General features: G+C 37.7%; 1 protein-coding gene across 2 annotated transcripts in view; it reads right to left on the bottom strand.

Moving 5' to 3' along the window:
* Nucleotides 1-16,647, bottom strand: part of GULP1 (GULP PTB domain containing engulfment adaptor 1) — a 166,709-nt gene that overhangs the window by 145,486 nt on the left and 4,576 nt on the right. The window lies entirely within an intron of this gene.

The raw sequence follows: 16,647 nt of genomic DNA, 5'->3' as shown, positions 1-16,647 counted from the left end.
GGCTCGCCGCCGCCGGGCCGGGCCGCCGCCGCTGCTCCCGGGCTCCCCCTGCCTCCCGCCGGCACCGCCAGGGCCTGGCAGCCGGCAGCGAGCGGCGGAGGGAAGGCGTGAAGAGTGGGCGGAGGTTGAGAAAGCGAGGGACGCGATTTGGTAACTCTGCACTCCTCAAGGAAGCATCTCCTAAAGGAAAGATCGAAGACACACTCGTGCTGGTCTCGGTTAAAGCTGCAATGAATTCTGTCGGGTGCAGATGCGCAGCATCGCACTTTAGAGAACGTCTGTGGCACGCACTCCCCGTTAAAATGTGCTTCACAAACACCATAACAGCATCATCCAATATATTTTTATGACAGTGATGGTATGTGCAAGTTATGGACAAAGCATTTCCTGTTGAAAGGCAAGGAATTAATATCTACCATATTTCTTTTATTCCTGGTGGGCTTCCACCAATAATAGTGTCTGTGGAAAGGCAGGAAACTCATCTATTATTCCTCCCTGATTATTTTTTCTTAACAGCACATGAAAGATGCCTTTCATTCTACATTTAATCACTAGACAAACCCCGAGAATGGCCATTTAGAGAGCAGAACAAAACATGTTACTGAAATCAAACCAAAGGTGTTTGTCTGCAGCAGGCGTACTCTTGTTTTAAAGACAGGAAAACAGTTCAGGGTTGCAATTTATGGTCCAGAATGGAAAGTTTCACAACAGAAAAAAAAAACACTAAGGGTAGAAGTCAGGAGCACACAGCTTTTTAAATCAGTAAGCTCTAGATAATTACATGCATAAATATGAAATATGTAAAAAATTAATTCATGTGGCTGCCTTTTCCATTCATGATTAAAATAAAAACCAAACCAAATTCCAAAATAGGTACACAAAACCCAAGTAAATTAATAGTTTGTCTGCTCTAGACATCAGAAAATGACTGAAATTTTCCATCAGTTAGTCTCTCAACTAAAGGAAACAAATATGAACTTTTCACATTGCCTCAGAGTTATTTGTAAACTTTGCTAGGGAGCTAACAAGCTAAATCCCAAAACATAAATAGAAAATCAATTCTGAGAACGAAGGAATTGGAAAACACTTGGGGAAATTGCATGAACTTCAAATTCTAAGTAACATGAAACTAGGAATTGTTTTCAGCTGCTGTTTTCATATACTAAACCTTAAGTACTTTAGGAGGGGGAAAAACCCAAACAAGAAAAAAATACCCCTACTAAACCTATCTACAGCAACATTAAGGCAGTTGAAGGAGAACCTGAGCAAAACACATTTCATTCACAGATAACGCACAAGGCACCACCAGAAATAAACTTTTTTTGACTGTTGTTGTTACTGACAGCTATTCCCTTACACCTTTCTGCAGCATCTGGTTGGAGCTGACAACTGCATTGCATGCATCTCCTCAGCCACTTGTCCCTGTCAAAAACAGTGACAGGGAGGATGGGAGGAGAGATAATCTAGGAATTGTATGAAATCATTGAAGAAAAGTAAAAGCCAGCTGCTATCCAGAATCTTATTTTGTTAGAGTTTCTCAAAGATACAGACACAAACTCATCTAGCAGAAGTTTCAAACATTGTGATAAAACATTTAGGCTTCAATTGCTTGTTTTTTTCGTATTTGTGTGGCTGTTTTTTAAAGCAACAAGGCAGTTCATGCAGCACTTCCTTAGGCAAAACTGCAGTTCATCTCAGTGTCAGGAAGCATCTTTATCTGTCTGGCATTCCACAACATACATCCAAAGTCAGTCTTTGGTTCAGATCATAAACAAGTGCTCAGCCTTGTTCAGTAAGTGTACCAATTTTAGTTTGATTAGACAAGCTCAGCTGTCATCTGCAAAGCAGAGCACGCTCTAGACAAAGAAAATATTTTGGCTATTGAAATACATACTATGAATTTTTCAAAGGTGATGCAGAAAGCAAGTAAAATTAGGGGCAATTAATTTTTTTTTTTTTTCTGGTACCATAGCAGATTTTACACCAGAGGAAGCCAAAAATAAGTTGTTATGCAGGAATGAGGTTTTTTTACATATTCTGAAGTAAAATATGCTTGATGAAGTCAGAGTAGATTTTTTTCTAAAATCAAATTATACATTTTAAATGCAATAAAATTACATGTATAGAATATATTAGTCAGGAAAAGACATTTTTCAAAATCCTTTCTGCATGCAAAATTTTCTTAAAGAAAGTGAGACATTTTATAACACAAGAGCAAAATACTCAGTACATAGGAAGCTTTCTAGTTCTTCTGTGATATATTTTTGACATAATCTGTACTGAAATGCCTAAATAAAAGGAATCTAGAGCAAACCTATTTTCAACTTAAATTTGCTGCATAGTATTTGAAGGAAAGAGAAGACAATATGACATCTTTCTCCTATGTTCAGGTTTTTTTTCCCATCAACAGTGGTAACCTCGGGGTGGAATGAGGACATTATTTGAGAAGAAAAGTAGAGGAAAAATATTTGAACTCTCTCATTAATACCTATTCCTCTTGGTTTTTAATTGGTGTGGTCTATAGAGCAAAAGACTGAGAGCAAAAAGAACCAAATCCTGCCTTGCTCAGTAGTCTAGATTCCCCCACAATCCAAGAGGACAAATTCAGGTCATTACTAGACTATCATACCCATGTGTTGTAGAGAAGTTGAGCAAAGGACTGGGCACACAAGAAATGAAAAGAGGATACTCGGAGGAAAAAAACCCAAACTTTCAGACACACAGAGAACATTTTGGGATGGAAACAACCCTAAAGTTCATCCAGTTCCTATCCCCTGCCATGAGAAGAGACCTTTCACTAGGCCAGGGTCCTCAAAGCCCCATCCAGAGCTGCCTTGAACACTTCCAGGGCTGCAGCAATGTATGTGGGCAATCTATTCCAGTGTCTCAGAAGCCTCAGAATTTCCTCCTAGTATCCAAAGAACACCTGCCCCTTTCAGCTGGGAGCCATACCCTTTTGTCCTTTCACCACATGCCCTTGTGAAATGTCCCTCTCCATTTCAGGCTTGCACCCTGGCTCCTACATGGATGGTCTCTTTTTGTTGTTCTCCTAAGACTGTAAACGTCAGTCATGTCAACAGATGGTGATGACAAGCAAAAGCAATACAATCAGAAAGCTTTTAGACCTGTAGCTTTGCCAATATTAAAGAAAAAACACCAAACAATTGTTCCAGCATATGTCACAGCTGAAACAGCCACAATACACGGAGTACCACCGCACGATTTCAGAAAGCTTCAACCCACACAAGTAACACCTTACCACATCAGAAGGCTTCAAGCACCAACCCACACAGAGTATCATCATACCACTTCAGAAGGCTTCAGGCATCTGCCCTTCTTGTTCTTCAGCCCAGCCTTTTATCCCCTCCTGTTGATGCCCTGCCCCTGTGTGCCCTCTGCTCCCTTTGGTGGTTGGTCAGTGCCCCTGGGCACTCCATGGCTCATTGCTGTCAGTGCTGCTCACCTGCTGCTCACAGCTGCACCCACTGGGGATGAGGCTCCAGCCCCACACCAATCACCACAAACTCTGTGCCTACAACCACTTGGACTGATTTGCCAGAAAATAATTACTAGAGGAAATGGAGATTAAAGAATCGCTCCAATTACAGAATCTGAGAAGTTTCCCCACCCTTCTGGGCTCTGCCTCACCTCTCATAGACCAAAAGCTGCATAACATTACTCTGCAACAACATGAAACAAGAAACCAAAACAACTCCTGTTCGCTCCTTCTCATGAAGAAACAATGCCAGAGAAGCTATTCCCTATTTTCTATTTAACTTCTATCTCCTTTAATGTTGTTATGGTAGTAAAATGTACATCCCCATTTAAAATTTTCCTCACATTGCCAAAAGAACTTTAAATTGCCACATTGTAAACAGATATCACAACATTCATCTTAATGACCTTAGACTATAAGAGAAACAACAGGAAGCCTCTGTATTTCAGCAAAGGGAAGGACATCATTAGCAGTATGATCATTTTAGGCATCACAGATGGCAAAGGCCAGAAGGACTTGAGTATCCTGCCAATTATTTGCCTTATCTATAGACTTAACCAAGCACATAACAAGGCTGCTGCTGGTCAGCTCATCAGAGCAGATGCTAGTCTCTTAAAGGCAGCTGTATGGCATCATATCTGAATTTTCACTTTGATTTGGCAAAATAAAAACCTCTTTTGGGAGAGGATTTATGACAGGGGCTTATGTACCTTAGAAGATATGATATGGAGACAGGAAAGAGGGAAAACATGAGTAGATGTCTGTTCTAGCTTTGTTAACTGGGAATGTAATCACGTTTGAAAGATGTGAAGAGTTATTCACTCAAAACCACACTATTTCTTGTGTTTCTCTTTTGTTCCCATTTATTAACAGACTCTTGCCAGATATTTGATAGTTTTTTTCTGCTTGTTATGCTGTTACTCTTTTTTTCCATTTTGTAAAACTTTACGAGCAGAAAGAACTATTACATTACTTTGATTTGGTAGGTGCCATAGGCTGCACAATTTTAACCAGATGTCTTAGCTATTGAGTTGTTAGAGCCCATTCAGGGCCTGAGGAAACCAGCAGTAAATGGATGAGAAAAACAAGCTGCTGACAATGCTCGAGTGCAGGTGGTGGTGACTGATTTACTGTTGCTCACTGCAAACCTGAGCTGGTTATCACTGTGTAATAACAAGATATATAAAGAAGGTACTTTATGTCATAGCTACTAGAGTTTTCATCCCAAAGGCTGTCAGAGTCTGTATCCCTGAAGCTTTTTCTGGTAGTATGTGACATTAAAACTGTTATGGTCATCCCTAGAAAATACTTCTAAAATAAAAAAGCAATATTCTATGTAGAACTTCTCACAGACTAATGCTGGTTATAAACCTCCCATCAAAAAGCCAAGAAAAACTAAGGGGCACTTCATTCTAAAGTTTTGAGAAAAGGAAGAAGCAATAGAGAATCTTCATTAAAAACTAAAGGGTAACATACAGTATTTCTTGCACAGAACAAGAGTAGGAAATTGTTATTTTATTTTTTTTGTGATGAGCCAGTCCTCCTTTGAATTGTGATAGAACATCTACTTCTGAAAATATTTCAATGGTCTAAATTGCTTAGTCTATGACAAAACCCTAGAACACTAAGGCCTAAAAAACTAACCGTGCCACTAGGTTATGAGAGAAAGAATCAAAGAAACCATTACTCTTCTCTACACTGCATATGGACCTAAGTTTTTTAAAATATTTATGGTATTTGAAAAAAAAAGCAACAAAAATGTACTCAATGGTGTGTAAACCAAAGAAAATTTTCAAGTTAGCTCCCACAAAACTCACAAGGATTATTCCTGTGGAATTCAAAGAGAGGAAAATATTAATAAAATATTTGTACAACAGTAAAACATGAAAATAGAAAGCCTTTGCTTTCAGGCCTTCTAATTGGAAGAAAGTTGGAAGGAGATCTGGAAGAATTTCTTAGCCCCTGACATAAACACTACAGCATCTATCAACAGGTAAATTGGAAAGGGAAATCTTCCATGTTTAGTAAAATAGGCTAGGCAAGGCCTCAGAAAACGTAAGCATTATTTGAGACTTTGCATCAAGACCAAATCAATATTTTATACAGTTGTGTCAAAATCCAAACTTCCCTTTCTTTTCCTTGTGTAATACTTCATTTACTGAAGACTGGATGTAGAAGCATATGAAGTTAAAGCCGAGTTTACTCATTCACATTAGATACAAATCACAGCCTTGGTGATGGACAATAGAAGTGAGGCATGCATTTAATATGCACATTAAAAACCCTTGGGTTACTTTTCATGTATAACTCAAAAGTTACAAGAAAAGAAATTTGGTAATACTTTTAAAAGGCATGGGGAACTATATGAAAGCTGAAGGCAGTGTGGGATTAATACTGCAACAAAGAACCTAACACTGCAAAAAGAAATAAAGCCCTGATACACACCACATTTTGTGATCTATGGGAAAAGGAATAAACATCTAATTAGAATGACCTTGTAGCTGAAAGTTTGGAGTGTAAAGAATTATCAGCATTATTTGCATGCTGCAGAAATGAACCTGCTTCCTTTGTAGTCAGCTGTACCATCATTTTTAAGCCCACTGCTCTCATCATTGGTCATAAATTCTAGCCAAAATCATGATATTTCTTCCTTACTTATTTTTCACAGAAAACACGTTACTCACAGAAATTTAGCACTGTAAATATTTTCAAGTATGCTCTGTTTGGAAAGATATCTGTCTTGAAAGAGAGAGTGCCATTAGTCTCTTCCAGTGGTGGTGCCATCTAAGAATCCTCAATAAGTTACAGACAATGAATTTGTCTTTTTAGGGAAAAAAACATGAGGAAGCATCACTTTGGAGTTTAGGATTGCTAACTGCCAGATTCTGGTATAGACTTCCCAGCATAAACAGGTGCCTTCAAGCAAGGAGAGCAGAACATCAAACCTTTTAGTGGAAAGCAACCCACCCATCTGCAAATGGAGACTTGGAACAGGCTTGCTCAGATATTTGAATCCACCTCCATGTTTCCTTGCAGGCTTCTTAGTGACTCTTGAGTTACAGGAGGGAGAAATGAAAAACAGAATTATTCCTTTGTTTATAACTGATACATGTGATTTATGAACACATTCATAAGTCTTCATTGCTTTCACCAGGCACAAATTCACACATTTCCATAGCTATCAGACCATGAAAGCTTTGTGTTATTCTTTACCACCCATTTCAGACCCATACATTCTTTCCATTTTCTTGGTAAGTATCTCACATCATTTTTGCTGGGTTTGTCCTTTAATAGTAATACTTCTTTTTTATGCTTTAAATAAAAAGCAGCTGAGCCTGTTGGCAGATTATAAATGGACTTTTATGTTGCAGGCAAAATTCAGCTCTTGTCTAAAAGGTAATTGTGCATTCTATAAAACAGTAACAGGTGTGAAGAACTTGTGCAATCCAGAGAACACAACAACATACCTGCAAATCCATCTCTGACTAGTGCTGAGCTGAACTCTGTATTGTTTGTGTTGGAATTGTTACTCTTACAGTGCTACACTGTGGTCATTCATGCCCCTGACCTCAGGAACAGACAAGGCAATCCCTCAGTCAGTACCATCCATGTGCCACAAGTGGAGGTTAAAAACTGCCTCCCCTTCACCAGGTGCAATTAGCATTTTAGTTCAAGGTCTGCTGATGACAATGATCTTCACATCTTTTCATTAAAACAAAGAATGATAAGTTAAAGGAGTAGACATTTCCCAGAATTTGGACCATATGTGAGGCAATATTTGAAAGAGCTATTGCTTAAAACTAATCTGAAACTGCTCAGGCAAAAAGCCCAGCTGAGCTTTCAAAAGAAATGCCAAGGAGGGTGTATTTAAGTTTATATTACAAAGAGTGCAATATTTTCAGGTAAAGTTCAAAAATTGCTCTTGATGAAGCAGCATTTTAATGCTGTGATAAAAACTCATTCAAGATGAACCCAGCTTCCATCCAGAACTCCTACATCCCCCCAGTGACTATTTAACATTCAGCACACCTCAGAGTGGAGTCTAAGCATCCCTTTGAAAGCAATAACTGTTCTAATTTGTAAAGGTCTATGTTATTATTGTATTACTTTCAAAAAAGTCATGGGTGCCTATCTGTTGAATAAAGAGAAACAGTTCACAGAACTATGGCAGTACAACGAATGGCTGGACAAAACAGAGCTGTCTATTATAACCATCGAAAAGGAAAGGGGGTTGTGCTGTTCTGGGTGCTGCACCTTTCAGCCTCCCTTCACTTAAGGACACCAAGGGAAAAAACCTGTCTTTGATTCTATAATAACATCAGCAATCAGTCATTAGCCTTCTGCAATGACAAGGTATTTTTCCAACTGCCCACTTCCTGCTAGGTAAAGCATAGGGAATAAATTAATTTTTGCATGCTAATGTTTCCTGCTATCAGCTCTCAATTGATCCTTAGAGCTGGGTAACAGACGTGCTTTCGCACTCCCACACAGGTGGGTGGAATGGCTCTCTGCTGTTCACTGCTCATTTCAATACCTGCCTCCAGGCAGCCAATCCCACCCATGTCAATAAGCAAGTAAACAACATTTTTTCACGAAGCAAAAGATACCCTCAGTAACAAAACTAGGAGTAACGTTCCTACTAAAACATAAGTAGGATATAAGTAAAATACCCATCAATCTCCTTTCCTCTCTTTCACTCAACTTTTCTAAACAATATCTTTGCTGTAGAAACAAAGCAGACAATTCAGCACGATATTTTATCTTCCTTTGATCTCTTTTTAGAGTCTTTCAGCTTTTGATATTCAAGAAAAAACTAATGTACCCATATTGCAAGTAATCTTAGATTACTAAAATTGTAAAATTACTAAAAAGTATATGGCAAATATTAGCAACACAAAGCAACAATGCCCCTGAAAAAACCTTCTACCATCCCACTACAATCTCTTTTCTACCTTAATAAAGCTAAAGAATGTCTGCTAGGACAATACAATCCTGTTCACCAATGTCATCAAAAAAAAAATAAGCTTCCCTGAAATTGTCTTGTCTCCTGGCTTCCTCTAATCATTTATCTCTCTGCTTCTAACTTAAAATAATCCCTATTGTGTCAATGTCTCTAAGTTGTTTGTTTTTTTTTCTTTTCATATCCTAGTTTTACTTATTGTTTAGCTGAAACCAGTGCCAGTTTTTTCTGCTTAATTTGTTTCTGGTCACAAGTTCTTTTTTCCTTACTTATTTTCCTTTTATTCTTCTATTAGAAATCATTATATACTGGCCTTTGCTCAGTGCTTTCTGATATCTTGTTTGCTTGGGAATCCCCTTGTCTTGTGTTCACACAGCACAAAACAAACCAACTTCTCAGCACCTGACACTGAGTAGACCTGAGCTCTGAGAGCAGATCTCAGCACCAGATCATTTCTTGCATGGTCAGATGACAATAAGGCATCTGACCAATTGCTGACTGTTCCCCAGAACCTCTTTATTCCAAGTAGACACACATGCACCTGTTCCTCTGTTTGCTGGAGAAACCTAAAACATGCTCAACATCATTTAATTGTCAAGAAATCACAACTTGTTCTGAAGTTCAACTTGCCAGCTCACTCCTGCCATTTTACACAGAATCAAATTCCTGCTGAGTTTCAGCCTCAAGCAGCTTCTGGCTATCAGACCTCCTTGTGTCCTCTGCTAAATGCATGAAACACTGATCAGTTTTGCTTTTCTATGTGTCTGAAGAGCACAGGATTCCAGGGGAGTTTTAGATTGAATATTAGTAAAAGGCTCTTCCCACAGAGGGTGGCTGGCCACTGGACAGGTTTTCCAGGGAAGTGGTGACAGCACCACATCTGACAGAGTTCCAGAAACTTTTGGGCAATGCTCTCAGGTAAATGGTGGGATTTTGGGGTGTCCTGTGCAGGGACAGAAGCTGGACTTCGTGATCCTTGTGTGCCTGTTTGAATCCAGGATATTCTCTGATTCTGCAATTCTAAGATGGAGGCCTTTTTCAAAATTTAAACTACAACAGAAGAGAACTGCAACCACTTGACAACCAACATACCAAGAAGTAAACATCCAGCACAGATTCAATGTTGCTATGAGGTGAATGCCAAATTCATGGTTTCAGCAAACATCTGCCTTTAATCTATATTGCTCATTAGCTGGAAGTATTGCATGCTTGGGAGTAGTTATTGTAAATAATACTGAAACACGTTCAACATGGATACATTTCCCCTGTATTAATGTGAGAACTGCAAGGAAACAAAAACCAGAAAAACTCCCCCATTAAAAGCTGCTTGGCTGAAATTTAAGATATGCACAAAGGATCAAAGAAAACTGCGCAAGTCCTAGGATGATTCCTGATTTCAAAAAGCATTTTATAAGATGACTGTTATTCACCCTTAAAAATTTGCATTCTCACCTTTTCTTCTGCTGAGCTGTTTGAGTGGCCTTTCTACAAGTTTAGATCCACGTTTTCTCTGTTAAAAGGAGCACCTTAGAAGTACAAGGGTCCATTTTTTCTTTTTCAACTTGCCTATTTGAGAGCAGGGTCTTAAAAATGACTGATTAGGACAGCTAGAGAGAGCAAACTGCAACTGGGAGAGACAAGAGACAGATTAAGATTTCAGGAGCTGTTTAAATCAGCTGTAGGTTGACAGAAGTCATATGTTGCAATGACACTGTACAGAGGGATATTTATTTACCTCTTCCATGTAAAGTAAATTACTCCTGTTTTAGCTTCGCCCTTGATCTGGTATCACCCTTTGTTTAAACAGATGCTTGAGGAATGCAGGGCTGGCTTCTCTACATGAAATGCAAATGAACAAATTTCTTGGTATTAGCTGCAAAGTCAATGATAAAAGTTATCTATTTGAATGAGGGGGACGAGGTTTTTAAAGTTATTATTTTTAGGTTTAAAACCATAAATTCAGAGATGAACAGCTCACTTTCTACCAGTTTCTGCCTTTGTTCTTTTCAAACAAAAATCTTTTCTAATCATGAATGTGACATTTTGGAGGACTTAATTACTTCTTTTCTTCTTAGAAATACTATTTCTCAGTGTACACCCACGTCAGTCATACTTATGTTAGAGAACTCATAGCATATAAATTATATTTTTAAAACAAATTTTAAAATTCTTTATTATCTTATTTGAAATCTTGCAAGCATATAGTTACTTCAAAAGAATGATTCAGCATCTCCAATGAGATAAGTTCCAAAGAAGATATTTATTATTAAAGTCCCAAAATTTTTCTCATATTAAATGCAAATTAACATAAGAATTGACAGCATTATTTTATATATCTTCACAGTTCTGTGGAAGTACAGCAAGAGTTAACTAGCCAGATTAATCCAACTGTTAACTCATGTAGGTATCAGGGATTTTTAAACTCAAACTGAAACCACAAAAATACATCCAGAACTGAGAAAGCAATAAGTAAAAAAGCAACAAAACCAAAAATCCTTACTCTTGCTGAAATTGGAGCAGAAATATCCTTTCAGCCACTTGTTGCCATGTCTGGCTGTGCTCTTGCAGCCTGAAATCTGGTTATGCCATATGCCAGCAAATGGGGTAAAGGAAGCCTCTTGCACAGCTGACAGCAAAAGACTAAACTAACACTGCCAGCAATACATGGAGTCTAGCAAACATATCCAAAAGCTTAGGGTGGATAGAAAGGGATTTTATGAAGGTATACATATAAAAATAGAGAGTAGAGGTGACTGAAAGAAGAATGAGTTAGAAAAGGAATAGGAAACAGGTGACCCAAAGGGAAGAGACAGTAGAACAGATTGGATTTACAAGGACAGACTTTACCTATGGTTTACGCACTGACTATTTGCTATCGGAGATCACTAGAGGAACCACCTCAACTTCAGCAGCAAAAGCAGTTTTTGTTCCCCTCCCTGACAATTGTTAATCTGTCTCATTAAAGAGAGTGATGTACTTGTGATGAGAATATCAGCCCACCTTTACAATTTTCCTTGTACTAATCTTGGCTTTTATGCCATACCCAGCCCTGTCCTAAGCCACGTTCTGGAACTGAGTAGAGAAGACTACTTAACATCTACCTTGCAATTTCATTATTGTTTTCTACTCTTGTTTCTCATATATTATGTAGTACAAGTTTTTGAAATCACAACCCTAAAATATAATAAAGGAAAGCAAGAGAAGAAATATTGTAGCTTAGTGGGATTTTCATAACAAAAAATCATAGTTTTTGTGAACCTGAATTTAGGAACATCACATACCACTGCATCTGTCTCTTCATCATGGATCTTGCATACTACACAATGCCAAAGAAGATGCAATTGTTCAAAGAATATGCAATTGTTCAACTTGAATATATAAACGATGCACATTCATAAAAGCACAGCTATTTTTGCCATCTTGTTGCAGTTTTATTGTTTTGGGGACATCTTCAGTGCCAACACAACTGGGAGGGCTCTTGTACCATTTTATTAAAGAGGATGGTTGATGAGTGCCCCCTTTTTGAAATCAACACCAGCTGGACTTCATGTCCTACTTGCAATGCATAGAGACTGTGTTCAGCATTTGACTAGAAGAACACAGAGGTTCTTTTGTCTATTTTTCTAATGTGGCAAAGAGAAAAAAGCATTATAAAAACAATAATAGGGGGAAAAGGAACATGAGAAACAGAGCAGCTTTAAAGTTTCAAGTTTGAACAAAGTGGCATCAATAGCAGTCAAAAACACTGCTTAAATCTGTGTGTTCATTTCCAAAATAAACTTTTTACATTTAACTGAAGTACAGCAAAACAGGCACAAAGTGTCCAGAATCACAAGTTTAAACAGCTGTTTTCAGAAAGAGATTTACTTTGCTGCAAAAATATTTTTGTTCAAGAAGAGGAAAAATTCCAGAATAAAAAAAGACCACAGTTGCAAGTCAGCAGTTTAAGTTACAATTACTTTGATGTCTTTGGTTAGGAAACATTAATAAAAATATTTAGAAGGAAATAAGTAGCTTACCCATGGGTGATATTGAAACCCATGGTTGGATAAGACCTTTCCAAATTACCTTGTTCTATCAAAACAGAGCCAATCTTTCAGCCAGGTCTACTGAAGGAACATAAAGGAACAAAAGCAGGACCATTCTGCTAAAAAAAAAAGCAAAAATCTCAACTTGAAACAGGAGACTGAAAAAAACCCTATTCCATCCCCAAATTGTAAAGTGTACATGTAAAACAGAAAATAAGATCGATATCCCTAAACTATTTTATGAAAATAAATCATCGTTGTTTTATTTTTCCCCTCGTGTCTTGGTGCATTAAACCAACAGAGGTAGCAATGGATTATCTTCTGTGCAAGGATACTCCTGGTCAGGAAAAAAACTTCCAATGGCATTATTTTCTCCTCTAATACATATGCAGTCATAGGAAAGGGAGTAAGAGACACTTGATAGAAGAAAAAAAAACCCCAGCTTTCATATAATTAAAATTACTTGAAGTGTTTGGAAGTTGATAGGTTCATTGGGTATTTAATTAAACTTGTTGCTTAACACTAATTTCTTCTAAGAGCTGGGAGAGTTTAGTGCTATAGTAAGCTGACCTTTCAGACCAAATCTGATTTAAGAATACAGGTTGCAGTAAATTGACTAATATTATTCTACCATGTTATGTTAGGAATTTGTTATTAGCTAGGACAAAGTGTACTCCTGGATGTGTATTTCCACCACAACTCTGAGGTGATTTTGTGTTCTGCAACAAATTTTAGATAATGAGACACTCATCCAGAGCAAGGTCCACTTGTGGGGCAGCAGAACAAGCAGGAGAAAAATCCTTAGGAAAATGAAATGTGAGTACACTGAAGAATAAAGTTCTTTGGATTTTCAGTTGCATGTACTGAAAGCACTAGAGATTAGATAAGGGAGCCAAAAACATCTGGCAATTTTTTCTGAATAGGTATGTGATTGTCTGAGGGAAAATTGCTCTGTAACTTTTTTGCATTTCATTTAAGATTACAGCTAAAAGAGTCCAGTGACATTTTGAATAAGGTAAAACCCAAATGCATTGGTGGAATAAAATGATCCTTTTTACTTTTTATTAAAATCTGATGATCAATACATGCTATATGCCAAAAGGGTTTTTTGGCATTTAAAAACCATCAGAAAACAGTATTCAAAAATTGCATAAATTATTTTCAGTTCAAATATTGCAAAATTATGTTAATGCATAAGAACTTTGGCCCTTAATTTTGTTGGCAGCAGCACTGAATACTAAAATTAATATTTTAAAGATACTGATTGGACTCCATTCCTCATTCTAGATGTGTCTGCACACTGAAAACAAAACATCCCTGCTCTTCCCAGTCCTACAAAAAAAATATAAACAACACTATTTAAAAAACATTTAAGACTAAAAATAAACTCAAGTAAACACTGTAGACAGTTTACAGAGATTCACCTATTTCTGAGTGAAGCAATATTTTTTGTGAAAATAAAAAATCTCATCATAAAGAAATATTAATACAGTATTTGCACAAACCAGCTGATTACTTCTTGACATTTTATTACTAAACATTTCTTAAACTGCACTTTTCCCTTGACATGATTTTGAGTGGCTTGATTATTAAAGCAGATAAATTATGTTATGAAATGGAAATCAGGCAAAAACGTGCTTTAAGGCTGGTCCTGAGCAAAACATGTCCTCAGAAAAAGGTCTCTCCCTCTTGGGAAGAGGAGAAAGTCAGCGCCTTTCCTCATACTGAAATCTGCTATATCACCTCTGAGTGCAAAATGCCTTAAAATACATCAAAAGCCCAAAGCACAGATGAGGTTGTGACCCTGTTCATTACATGATTGCAGAACAGACTGGAGAGTCCTTGCAAGCCAATTGCACCATGTATAAACTCTAATTTGAATTATACTTCCACCACTGTGAAACTGATTAAAGTCACATTTAACTAGAACAGAGCTGTGTGCTGTGATTTTGCACACAAACTGCATTTGCTAGTAGGAATTCCTTAGCTGTCTTCCAATCTTCCCCAAATTCTATGCAAGTAAAAGCCTGTGCATTAATTTTAGATCATTGTTACACTGGCTGCAAAACATGTCTTAATATTTTATCATTTGAATTATTCACTTCCTACTGTCCTGGTCTTAAAATAGATTACTTCTTTCCTATGGCTTGAATTACATTCACCAGTCACAATATTTTCACAGCTTTCAAACATCAAGAAATGGGGAATGAGAGGGAAAGTTTGCACATTCCAATATTCAGCAAAAACATTGAGTATCTTCCAGAAATGCAGAATTACACACTACTATTGCCATGGAAAATAATGTCCCACATTAATCTGTGTGATGATGCCCAATGAATCTGATAATTTCTACTAATTTCTTTGATCAACATCTGTCAGCCAAATGAACTCCAAAAAGTCAAAGTCCTACTGTAGGTCACTTCCCAAATATACCCAGAAAATGGTATCAGGTGTTAAAATAGTGGCCCCTCTCTCATCTGAACCCTTTCCAAGCCCATGTAGCATATTTTGAAGGCAGGGGCGGTTGCTACAGCACTTCCACTACAGGAAATCCTCAGAGAAAGTTAAGTACAGTGAGGTTCAGACAAACTCCAGCAGCATGATGGGGTGGTACAAAGCAAGCAGAAAATAAGCAAATTGGATGATGTGCTCAGTGAACGTGCCTGTAGATACACTCCACAGCCTTCCCTGAGCTGCTTGATGAGCCTTCAGCAGGCAAAGCTCATATTCTCTTTTGTGCTGGCAATCTCCCTCAGCCTGCAGGATGATAGCTGCTCTGGATAACCACTTGTTTAAATGAAACAAATTCACATGTTTGTTTGAGGAGCAACTAATCAACTGCTAATCAATTAAAAGTTGCTTACTTGCACCTCTGGAAGTTGCCACAATACTTCCATTACAAATTCACAGGGGTTTTTAAAGTAATTGCTAAGTTACCTTCATACCTGGCTCAGCATAAACCTCATTATCCTCTTAGGGGTAGTTTTAGGCAAAAGACACTACAACAAGAGAGTTCCTCTGCCTCTTTAATTTATCTCCCCTCATCTCTAATCTGATGATAGTAAAATAACCCCCATCAATCAGGCATGATGCAGCAGTAAGTAACTGGTGTCTGGCTAATGTGATCTTTCTACATCACTAAGTCCTAAATGGGGAGAAAAATCTTCTGCCAGCCCACAAGTGGAGAAAACAGAATATGTTACTTCAACACGTGGACTGATTCTATGCATTTTTAAACAATTTATCAATTGATGTATGTTGTGCTGCCAGGGAGTAATCTAAATTATCTTTGTTATTCTTGGTTGGAACTGTTGCTTATAATAATGCATGCTGTTGTTACAAACAAGATTTGGAGCTAGGAAAATGTTTTTTTCCCCTCAAATATTCTGGACTTTTCCCTTTTGAAAGAAGTTTTTGACTTCTTTCAAAGTATCCCAGTAAAAGGAGAAAGCCTATGTCCAACAGCAAAGGAAAAGAAAGCAAACAAGAAATGACTCCTTTGAAGAAGGCTGCTGGAAAGAGCAGCACAATTTATTGATTTCTGTTAATAAGTTCCAAGAAAATATGCATGCCCTGTAGCATTCCCTGATATATCAGATTGTGGTTTGATTTCTCCCCCTTACTTTGTTTGGCACATTTTACTATATTGGACTCTAAAAAGTAGAGGTTACTAGAGAGCAGAGATGGAATAGCTCTGCTTCAGTGCAAAAGCAAAGTAAATACAGACAGTTCCTCCTGGGTATGGGCAAGAGCCCTGCCCAGATTGCTGAAATTGGTTCTTCATAACTTGAAAAAAATAGACACGGGATTAACTATTTTTAGGTTTTTAAATGAGTTACATGAAGGATTTAAGAAGATGCAATTTTTTTTATTAACTTTAGACTTGCAACAAGCCAGCCCCAAACTCTTCTCTGCTCTCCAGGTTATTTACTTCACAGCCATAATCCAAACCAAGAGAAACAAGAGACTAGGGGAAAGGACTAAGAGAATTGGAAAAGATTGGTCGAACTGCCATTGTGTTGTGCTTCTAACAGAATCCTGAGATTTTTCAGAGTATCAAAGTATATCAAAATGTCATGCAAACAACCTGCAGATCATGAGAATGTAATAGACTGGAGGAAGGAAAGAACGTACAGAAAAATGATAGAGAGAAATATGTATCT

This window comes from Passer montanus, unplaced genomic scaffold (genome assembly GCF_014805655.1).
Source record: "Passer montanus isolate IOZ18808 unplaced genomic scaffold, ASM1480565v1 scaffold66, whole genome shotgun sequence".
Taxonomy (NCBI): domain Eukaryota; kingdom Metazoa; phylum Chordata; class Aves; order Passeriformes; family Passeridae; genus Passer; species Passer montanus.
Note: the sequence above shows the minus strand (reverse complement) of the source record. Positions and strands in the feature narration are given on the sequence as shown.